The sequence below is a fragment of the Pogoniulus pusillus genome, chromosome 9 (assembly GCF_015220805.1).
Source record: "Pogoniulus pusillus isolate bPogPus1 chromosome 9, bPogPus1.pri, whole genome shotgun sequence".
Lineage (NCBI taxonomy): Eukaryota > Metazoa > Chordata > Aves > Piciformes > Lybiidae > Pogoniulus > Pogoniulus pusillus.
In genome coordinates, this window is record NC_087272.1 from 27,298,735 (window position 1) to 27,313,058 (window position 14,324).

The 14,324-nt window shown below is 40.0% G+C and overlaps 1 long non-coding RNA gene across 1 annotated transcript in view; it reads left to right on the top strand.

Annotated features, from left to right (window-relative positions):
• LOC135178467 (uncharacterized) overlaps window positions 1-14,324 on the top strand; it is a 35,358-nt gene that overhangs the window by 19,690 nt on the left and 1,344 nt on the right. The gene's annotated exons all lie outside the window — the stretch shown is intronic.

Below are 14,324 nucleotides of genomic sequence, written 5' to 3' on the forward strand. Positions count from 1 at the left end.
AGGTCCACAGTGGCTCTTACAGAAAAAGAGCAGCAGCATCCAAAAACCTCAGTGTCTCCTTTCCACTCAGTGTGGTCTGTGTCAAAGTACTCAGAACAAAGCCAAAAAGCCCAGTTACTCTTCTCTTGTTGAGGAACTGGTGTTTTCTGGGGTTTTTGACACTGACTATCACTCTTCAGAGAAACAGGAAGGGCATTCACCATGGGCTTCACTACGCTTTTGGTGAAGCATTAGTGAACTGGGGGTGCAGCTCATTAGCTGTAGAAAAATAAATTTGCTTTTTTGACTCTTTGAAGCCCATAGGTGCTCTGTAAAATGCCAATCAAATTTAATTTATCATGAAATTGTTGTCTAGCTTCTAAATTACATCATGTACCTAAAAGGCATGAGAACCTAGACCAGGTTGTTTGCCTCTGTTTGAATACAAAATGCACCCATAAGCCCTCAGAGCTGGAAACAGGCAGGGTCTGTGTCCCTGTAGAGTCTATTCAGGACTATTGGTGTGACTTCCTTTGCATCTGTTTTAAAAACTCAAATACTTGTAACATGTTGAGTCAGTGTCTATTACATCACACAGAACAATGACAAATCAGTGGAGTTCTGAGAAAAGTATATTGGGTTTTGTTTAGTTTTGGTGGTTGGTTGGTTGGTTTGTTTGTTGTTTGTTTATTTGTTTGCTGGTATGGGATTTTTGTTTGTTTGTTTGCTTGTTTGCATGAAAAAAAAGTTAAATTTTTTTTCTTGTAAAAATGTAGACAGGGCCAAGCAGAGTGGTGTCTAGATTGTGGTTAAGCTTTGGCATGGTCCGGACATGACATGCTTCCCTTCCTCTTGTATATGAGAGAGGATTGGTCTAAAATACATATATCTAATTCTTAATTACAGACACAGATATTAAATTCCTCAGATGATAATTGATGTGTGTTCAGGTGCTCCACTCTCATTTAAACCACTTAGTTTCTTCATGTCTACTACCAAGTTATACAAATCATAGAATCACAGAATCAACCAGGTTGGAAGAGACCTCCAAGATCATCCAGTCCAAGCAAGTGCCCAGCCCTGGCCAGTCAACTAGACCATGGCACCAAGTGCCTCAGCCAGGCTTTTCTTGAACACCTCCAGGGATGGTGCCTCCACCACCTCCCTGGGCAGCCCATTCCAATGGGAAATCACTCTCTCTGGGAAGAACTTCCTCCTGACATCCAGCCTATACTTCCCCTGGCACAACTTGAGACTGTGTCCCCTTGTTCTATTGATGGTTGTCTGGGAGAAGAGACCAACCCCCACCTGGCTACAACCTCCCTTCAGGTAGTTGTAGACAGCAATGAGGTCAGCCCTGAGCCTCCTCTTCTCCAGGCTAAACAACCCCAGCTCCCTCAGCCTCTCCTCATAGGGTTTGTGTTCCAGGCCCCTCACCAGTTTTGTCGCCCTTCTCTGGACACATTCCAGCACCTCAACATCTCTCTTGAATTGAGGGGCCCAAAGCTAGACACACTACTCAAGGTGTGGCCTGACCAGTGTTGAGTATAGGGGAAGAAAAATCTCCCTGGTCCTACTGCCCACGCTGTTCCTGATACAGGCCAGGATATATATAATGTCTGGGACAGGGAACCAAAGTCACTTACACAGGCTTCAGAAGAACTTGGTCAGATCTATTTTCTTTCTTGAGTTTTGCTTGTAGTGCTGTCATCTCAGCCTGCCTTTGTCTCACAGCTTGAATCACTATATCTGTAGTCTTAACTTTAAATTCATAATGTGATAAACACTTGGGCCACCATCCCCATAGAAATTATCTTTAACATAATTTATTTTTTATTTATGTTATACACAAATAATTTATCATAGGATTTGGGGTGTGTGTGGTGTTGGTTTGGGGTTTTTTTTGTGTGTGTGCTTGGTTTATTTTGTTGTTGTTTGAGGTTTTTATTTAATGACAATACCAATATGATGAATTACTTTGCTTTCTAAGTGGACGTTACTAATGGTATTCAGTTGTGCAGACAGGTCCTCTGTGTGTTCTAAAGTAAGATTTAAGAATTTTATGATAATCACATCTACAAAGGCTACCTCTCAAAAATAATGAGCTAAATTGCTCTCATTTTTTCCCCATCAGAAATGGATTCTTTTTGTGAGAATGTACACTTGCAAATTAATTCAAAATGTGAAGAAAAACTATTTGTCTCAGAGGATAAGCATGTATCTTACAGAATGCAGCTTTGGGTAAGGGAGAAGTGAGTGGTTGCCTTCTGATTGTTTAGCATAATTAGCTTTAGGCAAATGACCTTTCAGAATAGCATTCCTTGCAAATAATTTAGTATTCAGGTTCTTTCTGGAAAATGTCATAGATTGCTGTGTAATAGTATACCTGGACAACAGTGTGTAAAGAAGGCACAGTGGATCACTACTGCTAGCTCCTCTCTCTTGAAGGCTACCCATTTTAAAATATACTAAAACTGAATGTGGTTCAATAATCACCCATTCTCAAGAGAGGTTCTGCTGCCCCTCTACTCCACCCTGGTCAGGCCACATCTGGAGTACTGTGTCCAGTTCTGGGCCCCCCAGTTCAAGAGGGATGTAGAACAGCACGAGAGAGCCCAGAACAGAGCTGAGGCATAGGAAGTTTCATGTAAACATGTGGAGGATTTTTTTTTCCCTGTGAGGGTGACAGAACACTGGAACAGGCTGCCCAGGGAGGTTGTGGAGTCTCCCTTTCTGGAGATATTCAAACCCCACCTGGATACATTTCTGTGTGATCTGGTATAGGTGATCCTGCTCTGGCAGGGAGGTTGGACTGGATGATCTTGGAGGTCTCTTCCAGCCTGGCTGACTCTATGATTCTATGATCTTTCAAGGTCTCTTCCAGCCCCTGACATTCTGTGATTCTGTGTTTCTGTGGTTCTCTTCAAGCTCAGCTGGTCTACAGCTGCTGGCATTCTAAGTTCTGCATCAGATCTCATGGTACTTGTTAATTAGCATTTACTGGTTTTCAGCCAAAGTTTGAACTTCTAACATCTTTCATGCTTTTTAATAGCCTTCCCTGGGAGCTGAGAAAAAGCAGCTAATTCTTGGGCACTACTTGCCAACAGCTCCTCCGTCCTCTCTTCTCTGCTAACAGCTCACAAATATAGGGCTTCCAGTTATCAACCAATATAAGTCCAGGAAAATCACCTGAAACAGACTATTTCTCAGAAGTCTAAGGAATGTGATATTGAAGCTCTAGCTTTTTAGTGTCAGCTTAACTAAATAGATGGTTGTATAAAGGTTTTGCCACCTCTGTTCATGAAGAGAAGTATTATGAAGAGAATAACTGTACAAGCATGCTAGTAAAAAACATGAGGTGGCAAAAGAGGCTCATAAATATGTTTGTCCCAACCTACTAGAAACAAGAATTGGATATGGCAGCACGTCTTCTCTGTAGCAGATGTATCATCAGCTCTTCCACCAACCAGCCTGTGAACCGGAGTAAAAGTCCAGCACAGAGCCACAAAAATGATTAAGGAAGTTGAACATCTTTCTTATGAGGAGAGACTGAGCGAGCTGGGGCTTTTGAGCTTGGAGAAGGTGACCTCAGTCGTGTTTCTAAATATGTAAGCAGCAAATGCCAGGAGGATGAAGCCAGTCTCCTCTTGGTGATGCCCAGTGACAGGACAAGGGGCAATGGGTGGAAGTTGAGGCATAGGAGGAGGTTCCATGTGAACCTTAGGAGGAATTTTTTCACTGTGAGAGTGATGAAACATTGGAACCAGCTGCCCAGGGAAGCTGTGAAGTCTCCCTCTCTGGAGATATTCAAGAACCAGCTGGATGCATTCCAGTGTGATCTGCTCTGGCAGGGGGAGGGCTGGATCAGATGGTATTGAGGTCTCTTCTTGCCCCTGACATTCTATGATACCTGAAGGAAAGCTGTAGTTAGGTCGGGGTAAGGCTCTTCCCCCAGGCAGCTTGTGACAAGACAAGAGGGCATGGCCTGAAGCTGTGCCAGGGGAGGTTTAGGTTGGATGCTAGGAAGCACTTCCTGATGGAAAAGATAATTAGGCACTGGAATGGACTGCCTGGGGAGGTGGTGGAGTTGCTGTCCCTGGACGTGTTTAAGAAAAGCTTGGATGTGGCATTCAGTGACATGGTCTAGTCAACGTGGTGGTGTTCGTAGACTGGACTTGATGATCTCAGAGGTCTATTCCAGTCTCCATAATTTTGTGATACTATGATAATGTGGCAGGATTTGCTGCAAATCCACAGGTCCACACATGCTGCTAACTGACTGTCGCTTCTTTCCCCTGTAACAGTCATGCAAGTCATCGAGTGTATTACCTACATGAAAAAAAACCCCAATGTGTTTCTATGTTTTCAGATAAAGGAAATATTTTTGCAGCTTCCCGGAGTCTGAACATGGTTGCTACAATGATTATTTTCAGAAAGCATGTGGGAGAATGACTTCACTCAGTGATTGTCTGATTTCTATTAATAACAAAGCAAGGAAACATTTTCAGTCAAAAGGAGCATTTGTAAGCTCATGGCAAATATGCATGGTAGAGAACTGATTTCTTTTTATTTCCAAATTATGGCTTTAATGTGTACACAGTTCTGCTAAAATAAATATACCCTAAAAGGGGGAAAAAAATCACCTAAATATGTCAAATACAGGAATGACATGTTAATTCAGGAAAGGGGTAAGAGTGTTTGATGTCCAGCACACACTTGTGCAAATAACTGAAGCTAATCAAGCCCTGTCTGAGGGCAACTTAACCTGGTGGAGCAGGGAGGCAAAACTCTCCTAGCTTCCATGAGGTGAGGAAGGCCTCAGAGGAAGCAAAATGCACCTGTCCTGAAAGCACCTTCTCAAGGGAATGCAAAATACTAAGCTGAACAACATAACTCTTTTAAGTAAAAGAAAAAATTACAAAAAAAGAGAAATCACAGAATATCCAGGTGAGACACTTCAAATTAACAGGGCTGACAGTAAATACAAACTGTCAGCTTGCAGTGTCATTAGGAAGTATATTCCTTCACAGCCCTACTCTGTAATCCAAGTGTTCAGGGAGCAAGCTCCTCCTGGCATTCTCTCTTTTTTTCTTAGGACAAAAGATGTATTTTCTGTCATCTTTGGACCCTAGCAAGGAAATCTTCTTTCCTTATGAGTGGACCAGTTTGCAAACGGGGCTTCAGTATTTTGCATTTTGTTCATTGCATTAATACAGATACATATTTTCCCTCTAGTATTAAAAAACATAGAATCATAGAATCATAGAATCATAGAATCAACCAGGTTGGAAGAGACCTCAAAGATCATCCAGTCCAACCTATCACCCAGCCCTAGCCAGTCAACTAGACCATGGCACTGAGTGCCTCATCCAGTCTTTTCTTGAAGACCCCCAGGGACGGTGCCTCCACCACCTCCCTGGGCAGCCCATTCCAATGGGAAATCACTCTCTCTGTGAAAAACTTCTTCCTAACATCCAGCCTATACCTACCCTGGCACAACTTGAGACTGTGTCCCCTTGTTCTATTGCTGGTTACCTGGGAGAAGAGGCCAACCCCCACCTGGCTACAATGTCCCTTCAGGTAGTTGTAGACAGTAATAAGATCACCTCTGAGCCTCCTCTTCTCCAGGCTAAACAGGCCCAGTTCTCTCAACCTCTCCTCATAGGATTTGTGTTCCAGGCCCCTCACCAGCTTCGTTGCCCTTCTCTGGACATGTTCCAGTACCTCAACATCTTTCTTGAATTGAGGGGCCCAGAACTGGACACAGTACTCAAGGTGTGGCCTGACCAGTGACCATGTAAGTAAATTAACATGTTAGCTTTTTTCTTTACACTGCAGAAATTTGTGCAAGTAAGAGTGCTTTCATTTTCATCTAAATCACACAGATATGTGACCTACTGCTCTTGTATGTGTTCACCACCTTCTACTTGTCCTTTCAGTCATTTACTGAAGTGTTGGGTTGCTCAAAGGCTGTGCGGGAGACCAGAAAGACACGAGCTTATACCAATATGATGCATTGAAGGTCAAACTGTTTATTGAAGCTAAGAGTGGTGCTTATATAGTGGATTTGGTACAGGTGTGTGTACTTTTGATAGGCTCTGTCATTAGCTGTTCCCAGGGCTGACCAGCTTGCCCCACTTCAAGGCCCTCTCGCACAGCTCACTACAGACAGCAACTAACTTTCTCAGCTTCTCTGCTAGCCTCCCCAAGGCCGCTTCCCTGCAGCTGTGCTTCTTATCAGAGTGACCTTAGCCTTACCCTGCTTGTTTTCCTTATTTTTCAGACTGTTCAGTTCTGCTCAATACTGCTCAAACCCCAGGACTGAAGTTTTGGCTTCTCCTGACTCTCCTACCTCATACCTGTTTACATCTTCAGTTTGGTGTTATCCCATCAGAATGATTAGATAGACTAGCAAGCAGGAAGCCATATGGACTAAGTTTTTGAGGAAACCATGAGGATGTTCCCACTTGGAGTTGATCCTGAAGGATGTGGACAAACAATTCCCCTTATTCTGTGTCTGCATTGCAGCTTCTGGTAGCCACAGGTTCTGTTAGTGCCTCTGTTATAATGGCACTTTGATACTTTCCTGTCTACCTTCACTACATCCTTTTAATCTTTCCTCCAGTCTACAAAGCAATAACACTTCTTTTGCATTTTGAATCACTGTTGGGAATGCTACATATAATTTTCATCTCCTGTTTGGAACAAAAAATCCATGCAACCACCATGCAACCACCATGCAACTTCATAGTCTTTCTCCATGAGGGCACAAGATACTAGATACAGATGTTATAGTTAGATCTGGTAGTAGTTAAAAAGGAGTCCACAATCAAAGTATTGTATCTTTTTATGCATTATAAAGAGGCAGTGAAGTTCATATTTATTAGAGACATTTTTCCATATGTCAGTGGTGTTTTCCACATGTACAGAGGTTTCTTGTAAGTACAGCTTTACTACGATATGCCCAAATCTTCTTAAGTATTATACTCTGTTGAAGCTTTAATTCATGTAGAGTCTGCAGGTCTTGGAAAGAAAGAGATGTTGCTGCATTTGATGGTAACTGATTGCACCTGGAAAAATTGCATGCTCATGGTGGCTACTGCAACTATGTTTCTTGGGCAGTAGCATAGGGAAATTTTCTCTGGCAGATGTCCTGGAACACAGAAGAATACACCTTCTACAAACCCACTGTATATGATGTACCTTTATCCCATGGCTTTAAGTACCACACACCTGCCTGGATTGCGTGAACTAAAAGTATCATTCAGTTAAGTTGTGAGCTCAACATTTGAGCTGGGCAATTATGAATCTTCACATATTTAAGGTTAATGTGTAACCACACAAACTATTTGGTTTTGCATTTCAGCTAGCAATCCAGCAAAAAAATAGTTTCCCCTTTACTAGATAATGATTTCCCAGTGACAGGATTAGGATTCAGCATTACAAAAATAAGTGATTCAAGTTAGTGCTTCACATTCCAGCATAAAAGTGCAACTCTATGAGATTTCACTGATGAAAGCAAGGAGAAAAAAAGGATGAGAAATGATTTGCAGGCCAAAAATTGAAGACAAAATTTTTCTTCAACATTATGTTGAAATAACGATCTCAGTTGATTTTAAGCATAAAGAATAACAAAGAATGGGGGAAAGACAGGAGAAAAGACAGTCCCCCCCCCTCCCTCCCATTTTATGCTCTTTTGTGTATTACTGCAAATAGAATCATTAAAACAGAATACTTCTGACAAGAAAATACAGTGGACCTTGGGAACATTTAACTTTTAAAATTTAATTCAGTATTTGAATCTTTTCCTCTCTTGTTGCATGCTTTTATTTGTTCTCAAAGTTTTGAAAGAGTTCTTTTTCTTTCTTTAAGCATGTTGTTATCTATCCCTGGAAAACGCCTGTTTTTTCTTGATTAGTCCCCGCCTGTGTTCCCACCAACAAACTAAATATAAAGATGATTGCACACTTTATGCTTTTCGACTGTAGGGTGGAATAAAAAGTGGCTAAATTTTAGTACTATGAATGTTGTACCCAGCTCTTTTACATTTATCTTTATAGAATAATAAGAAAATGTAGGTAGATACATCCTGCTGCAGCTGAAGTCAGCTTTCCTCATACAAAAATGTTACTGAGTAAATAAGTTTTCCCACAGCATTACAGAAAGCTTTCTCCACTTGTCTTTATGAAATAAGAAACGTGCAATTTCACTGCTATGTCTTCAAAGTCCTTCTAGTTGCAGATATCAACCCCAGAAATATTGCTTTTGAAGTCACTTTTTCTCTTCTCTTAGATAATTTCTAGTTATTGGTTTTGGTGTGTTGTCGATCTGTGATGTATGTTTTGGTTTTGGGGCATATGATGGCAGTTGAAGGATGTAGGAACATGTGCACTTTCCTTGTCTTGACAAAACAGTTAGAAGTCAGTAAATTTTCATCTCTCAAATGCTAAAATCTATTTTCCAGAAGTATTTAGAAAAGGCTGCATTTGCACACAAAAGGATATGCATGAGGAATTTAAATGTTTTAATATGAGTTTCATCATTACAATTAATACTATCCTCAAGGTTGAAGTGATATAAGAATTTAATTTACAGTCAATCAAAATCAAAGTGGAATAATAAGAACAAATCTAAAAATACTTTCCTCCCATCCCTCCTTTCTTCCTGAGCTCAATTTCACTCCTGATTTCTGTTCATTCTCCTACTGAGTGGTGCAGAGGGATGGGGAATGGGAGTTTCGATCAGTTTGTAATGCTGCGTCTGCCACTTCTTTCCTCTCATGTTCTTCCTCTGCTTCAGCATGGATCCCTCTTACAGGAGAATTTATCCTCCATGAATTCTCTAATGTGGGTCATTCACATGGGCTATAATTCATTAACTGTTCCAGTGGATTTTTTTCTACTGAGTGCCATCCTTCAGGAACAGACTGCTCCAACATGGACTCCTCTCCATGGGGCTGCATTTCCTGCCAGGAGTCTGCTCCAGAGCAGGCCCTCCATGGGGCTGCAGCTTCTTTAATCCATCCTTCTTGAGTATGGGAACCTCAGTGAGGTTGCAGATGGATATCTGTTACTCTGTGGATCATCATGTCTGCAGGGGAATCTTGGCTTTCATATCTAAAGCACATCCTACTCCTTCACTGACATTGGTGTCTGTATTGTAGTTTCTGCCATACCTTTTCACTCTTCACCCTCAGCTGCTGATGCACAGCAGTTTTTACCCTTTGTTAAATATGCTATCACAAAGGTGCTACCACTGCTGCTGATTAGCTCAGCCATGACCAGCAGCTTGGAGCTAGCTAGATCCAGCTGTGTCCTGTATGCGGATAGCTTCTGGGATCTTCTCACAGAAGCCATTCCTAGAGCACTCTCACTACCAAAACCTAGCCAGCAAACATAATACAAGCTGTGACCTTGCTTCCAGAATGCACTTCAAAACACTCCCTCTGTAATACATTTTTCATAACATCCACCAAAATATGAGTACCCAAGGTGAGTTCAGATACTGAGGTTTGGAATTAGTCAAGTATTTTTCATTCTGTTATGTTCTTAGCTAAAGACTACTTATAAGACAAAGGGCTTGACTTACCATACTGGTATGATGGTTCTCAAAACTCTTTTCCCATATGACCTGTCACATCTTGGGTCTTACAATGAAGATGGAAGATGAGCAATGTGAATATAAGGAAGGGTCATACATCTGAGCCTAAAACTGATACTCTCCTGAAGGATAGTTCTGCATAAGTCTGCTTTTGGAAACAACTTTATTTTCAAAAGTGAAGTGGAATCCTCTCTTTTCCCTACGATATGTTCTAATGCTAGTCTTGTATTTATGATATATATGAGTACTGATTGATTATTACAGTAGGTGGTGAAGAGATAATCTTAATGAGAAAGAGGAACTCAACAAAGTGTGTAAATATGTCTCCACATTTTAAGATGTTAGATTAGTGTAATGGGAAACAGTTTGAGCTACCTTATTGAAAACTGTCTGCAAGGGTTCTTTTTTGCCCTAAGGAAAACTAAAGCCAGCAGCCTTCATTTTGAATATGACTTGTGATTGATGCAATGCAAAAGAATAAGCAGAAAACTGCTACTTTCTCACTATTCCCAAGTCTTCTTGAGGAATATTGAGATTGTCGGCCTTTGGAGCCAAAGGGACAGTGGATGGAGAGTGGAGAAAAGAGGCAAATGCTAGAAAATTATGTGCAAGAATTAACATAATTATTAATGAGATGTTTCTGTATTAACTAGATACTTTGGACTGTCAGACTATTAAGAGATTAATTAGACTAACAGTGGATTTCTAGCTCTGTATTTGTCCTGTGTTTCCTTTTTGCTCATAACAACAGATGTGAATTAAAAGATTTTGGCAGTCCTTATCCAGCCCTTCTCCAGCTGAAACTCTGGCCTTTCTGCTCTGTCTCAGCCCTAACCTTAAGCAGTCTCTTGGACAAGGTGGTCCTTCCACTGAACTAAAAAAAACCTACACATAGTCATTTTTGCTGCTCACAGTTTCTTTTGACTAGTGTTCTGGCTAGCACTATCTAGGCTAGATCTAGACTGAGGCAAAGGCCAAAGGGCACTAGTCCTTTAAGAAACTCAGTATTCCTCATAGAAGAATTTTCTCAGCAGTGCTATGTTTGATTTGAAAGATAAGAATTTCCTGTATACGCAGTAAGGTCTGAGTTTCACCTGAGGAGTACTCAGGCTCCAGACACAGAAGGGCCCATACATCTGATATTTTATCTGAGTGAAATATGAACTTGAAATATTCAAGACTGTTGTGCTTTACATCTATTTTTTTCCATACTTTTCTATGCTTTCTATGATGAAGGAGGTACAGAATAAATATCTATCAGTCAGATATGTATGTGCAGAGGAACAGAACCATCACTGAGGAAGGCAGATGGGTCAAAATGCTGCTCAGACTAAATTGCTGCATACTTATTCTCTTAAAGGGTTTAATCTGGTCTGGTACAGGCAAGTCATTCCTCCTGAGGGGGAGTCAATGCCACTTTCAAATAATGTGTTTATGAGGAATTGATTTGAACAAGCAATAAAAGAGCTTAACTGTACTTTTTTTTTATTTTTAAGGAAGTTGTCCTGCAACCTTTTTTAAAAGGAAAATGGTAGTGAAGAGGAAAGAAAGAGGAAATTGAGAAATTGACATTATTCCTGCAAAATGGTAACATAACAAAAAGATACCAGTGTCAATCACCACCAGTACAGGTCACCTTTCTCTGTCCTGTAGACTGCCTTGTTACACTGCTCTCCCACCAAACTTGATTTTCTGTCTTCTCTTAATTTCCCTCTAGAAGAAAAGACTTTCCTCATCAGCTGCATTGATAGTTCCATTGCATCACAAGTAAAAGCAAGGGTGCAGGGTTTTTGTTGGTGTAGTTCTCTGCTATTTGGCTTTGAGGGCAAGACTCTGCTAAGAGACAGTTGTGTTTCTGTAGCTCTCATGATGTACAGAAGCTTCTCTGACATTTATTTTTTATAGCCAAACTGCCAGATCTATTAAGGCACAGGAGACAGGCCACTGGTTTATTCTACAAAGGTCTCAGAATGCTTGGCAATGCAGCACAAGGCAAGGAGATCAGCAAAGGTGACCATTTCATGATCTTATCAGAAATTTGACAAACGTGGCTCTAGGTCAGAGTAAGAAAGGAGAGGTCGACTAGGGCAGAATAGGAGAAGTCATGCTCCAAAGTGGCCACAAAGTGCATGTTGAACATACAGTGAAGCACTGCTGAAGAGGCAGAGAGCTGATTTGGAAGTTATAACTGAGCTACTTTCTGCTTCTTGGAATACAAGTGGAATTCTGGATGTCAGCCCAAAAAGCAAGGAATGCCCCACAGCACTCTGGAAGCTTCCTTGTCTGAAGATCTTAAAATGCTTTCATTAACTGCTGTTTCAGAGGAAGCAATTTGGTTGATGCTTTATGCAGATGAAGAAGGGCACATTTTTTTGCAAGGTTAATTGCTTTTGTAGCACTCAGAGGAGGTAAGAAGGGCTTCCTTGCTAGGGATTTTGAAAACAAGTGATAAAACTAAAGCTGAGGCATTCATTTGCAGTGAGAAAGTTTTCCATTTATACTGCTTATAAGTAAATGGAAACATTGATTTCATTTTGTGATACAACAGGGAAATAATTTTAAAGCCTATATGTTGCTACAACTGATTGCCATTTTATGATTCTTTTTTGTATATATAAGCATCTGAAAGGAATTAGATAACAGATATTTTAATTACTCTGACTTGCTATATTTAAAGTTCAACAGCAATGTGTTTGCGTTTGCTGCATCCAATTATAGTTGTATAAAGTAAAGGGTAATGGTAATGCCTGAAGCCATGTGCCAGGTCTCCAGGAGGGGAATGAATTCAGGGCCCTGACAACAATTCAAGGAACAGATGCAGAATTAAATCTTTTGAAATGTCTTTTATGTAAAAGCAAACAAAAGTGTATAAGACAAACTCACAGGGATTTGATAATACTGAGCATCTTCTTTCACAATGCATCCAGTAGAGGCACTCTGGACCACTGGATATTCTTTGTATAGATCATAGAAAATGTTATGTTCCTGTGGACAGGATTTTGGTAGGGTGATTAGGAAAAAAAAAAGAATGACAGAATCAGATTAGCTGTGGGTAATTCTAATGCTGTAAACAATTTTGATGTCTATGTGATAATGAGTTTTGAATGCAGTCATCTCCAAAATTTACCTTACAATGTTCAGTCTCTCAACTTCAGAAATCCTGGAAACAGGGAACTAAAACACTGTGGTATAAATGCAGATGTAGGCAGTTCCTTTCAAATTGGAATAAGCCATCACATCACTTTTTCTTCAAGTATCTCATATAATTCTGTGCAACTTTTTACTTTCCTAAGTTTTTTTTCCGTAAGTTTTTTCCTATAGTTATTTCTGGAAGAAAAAGTGGGGGTGGTGGGGTGGTGGGGAAGAGAATGTGTGTGTTTAACAGTTAGCATTATTACTGAAAACACTGAAAACAGACCATTTTTTAATGTAATCTTGCAGGAAGATAGTTTTCAGGAGCATGATGTGGAAGCTATCAAGTGATGATTCCTTTATGACATTTTTATGCCACAGATGTGGAAATGGAGAGTATATCAAATAGACAAAGATAGCTTTATATATTGAATAACAAGTGTAAGAAGTTGCTTGTGAGCTCTAAAACTCTTTTTAGTCAAACAATATATTAATCTTTGTGATAGCATTTTATGGCATTAAATGTGTAATACACACCAGTCTATTACGATGACTTTACCTTTCATTGACCAGCAAACATCCTAGACATGACAGTGTAACAACACACTAGCAAAATAATGTTTTTACTGTCTTTATTAGCTAACTTTAACCTTTCTGGATAATAGGGCAGCTTTGATAGATCACAGTACAATACACACACCGCAGTCCAGCAAAGAGCTAGTATGAAAAATGCATGAGCATAGCTTGTGGAGATGAATGAGAATTTTGGGGCATTGGAATAGGTGAGCAGAGTCTTTAGGCCATAAAGAAATTACTGTCCTTGTTATAACAGATGAGTATGTGTGTAGGGGAAACCCATGTCTGATTTGTTACCCTGAGGTAGTGCTAAGGGCAGGACTGTGGAGACACTCAATAAAGGTAGAGAAGAGCCTCTGCTCTGTTTTGCCATTGTGGTATCCTCATTCACATTTGAAGCAAGGAACTGCAATATTCAAAAGCAGAAGTGGTGAGCAAATAATAATATTTAAAATAGTATTTACTTTTTTTCCCAACAAATATTGTCATTATGTTGGTATATATAAAATGCCTACACCATTTTCTTTTGAAGCAAATAAAAACAAACAAACCCCAAACCCAAAACCAGAACAACCCAAACACTACCTGAAACCTCATTTCCAGAAGATCTAAATTTCTGACATTTAAAATAGATGGAATTTTACAATTCAGACATCAGAAAGTTTTTATAGAACACATATAATTTCCAAAGAGTTCCTCCATTATATTTTGAGGCATAGAGCAATCATTTAAATCCTACTCAAGTATATAGTTTTAATTGAACACAAATATCAGTACTACTCAGAAAAAGAAGTTATGGCAATTATAGAATACTAATGAATGAAACTAACATTGACATCTTTCTTCTCCCCATTTCCCCCTTTCCTACAAATATCAGAATCACTTAAAATTATTTATACTGGTGAATATTTTCATTCTAAAAGTGTTGAACTGTGTGAGCTATAACAACACTGTGACAGTTTTGTGTGCTCTTGGCAAGAGCTTTTAAAGTAAGTCCAATGGAGTATTTCAGTGTGAAAACTACTTTGGACGCAGAA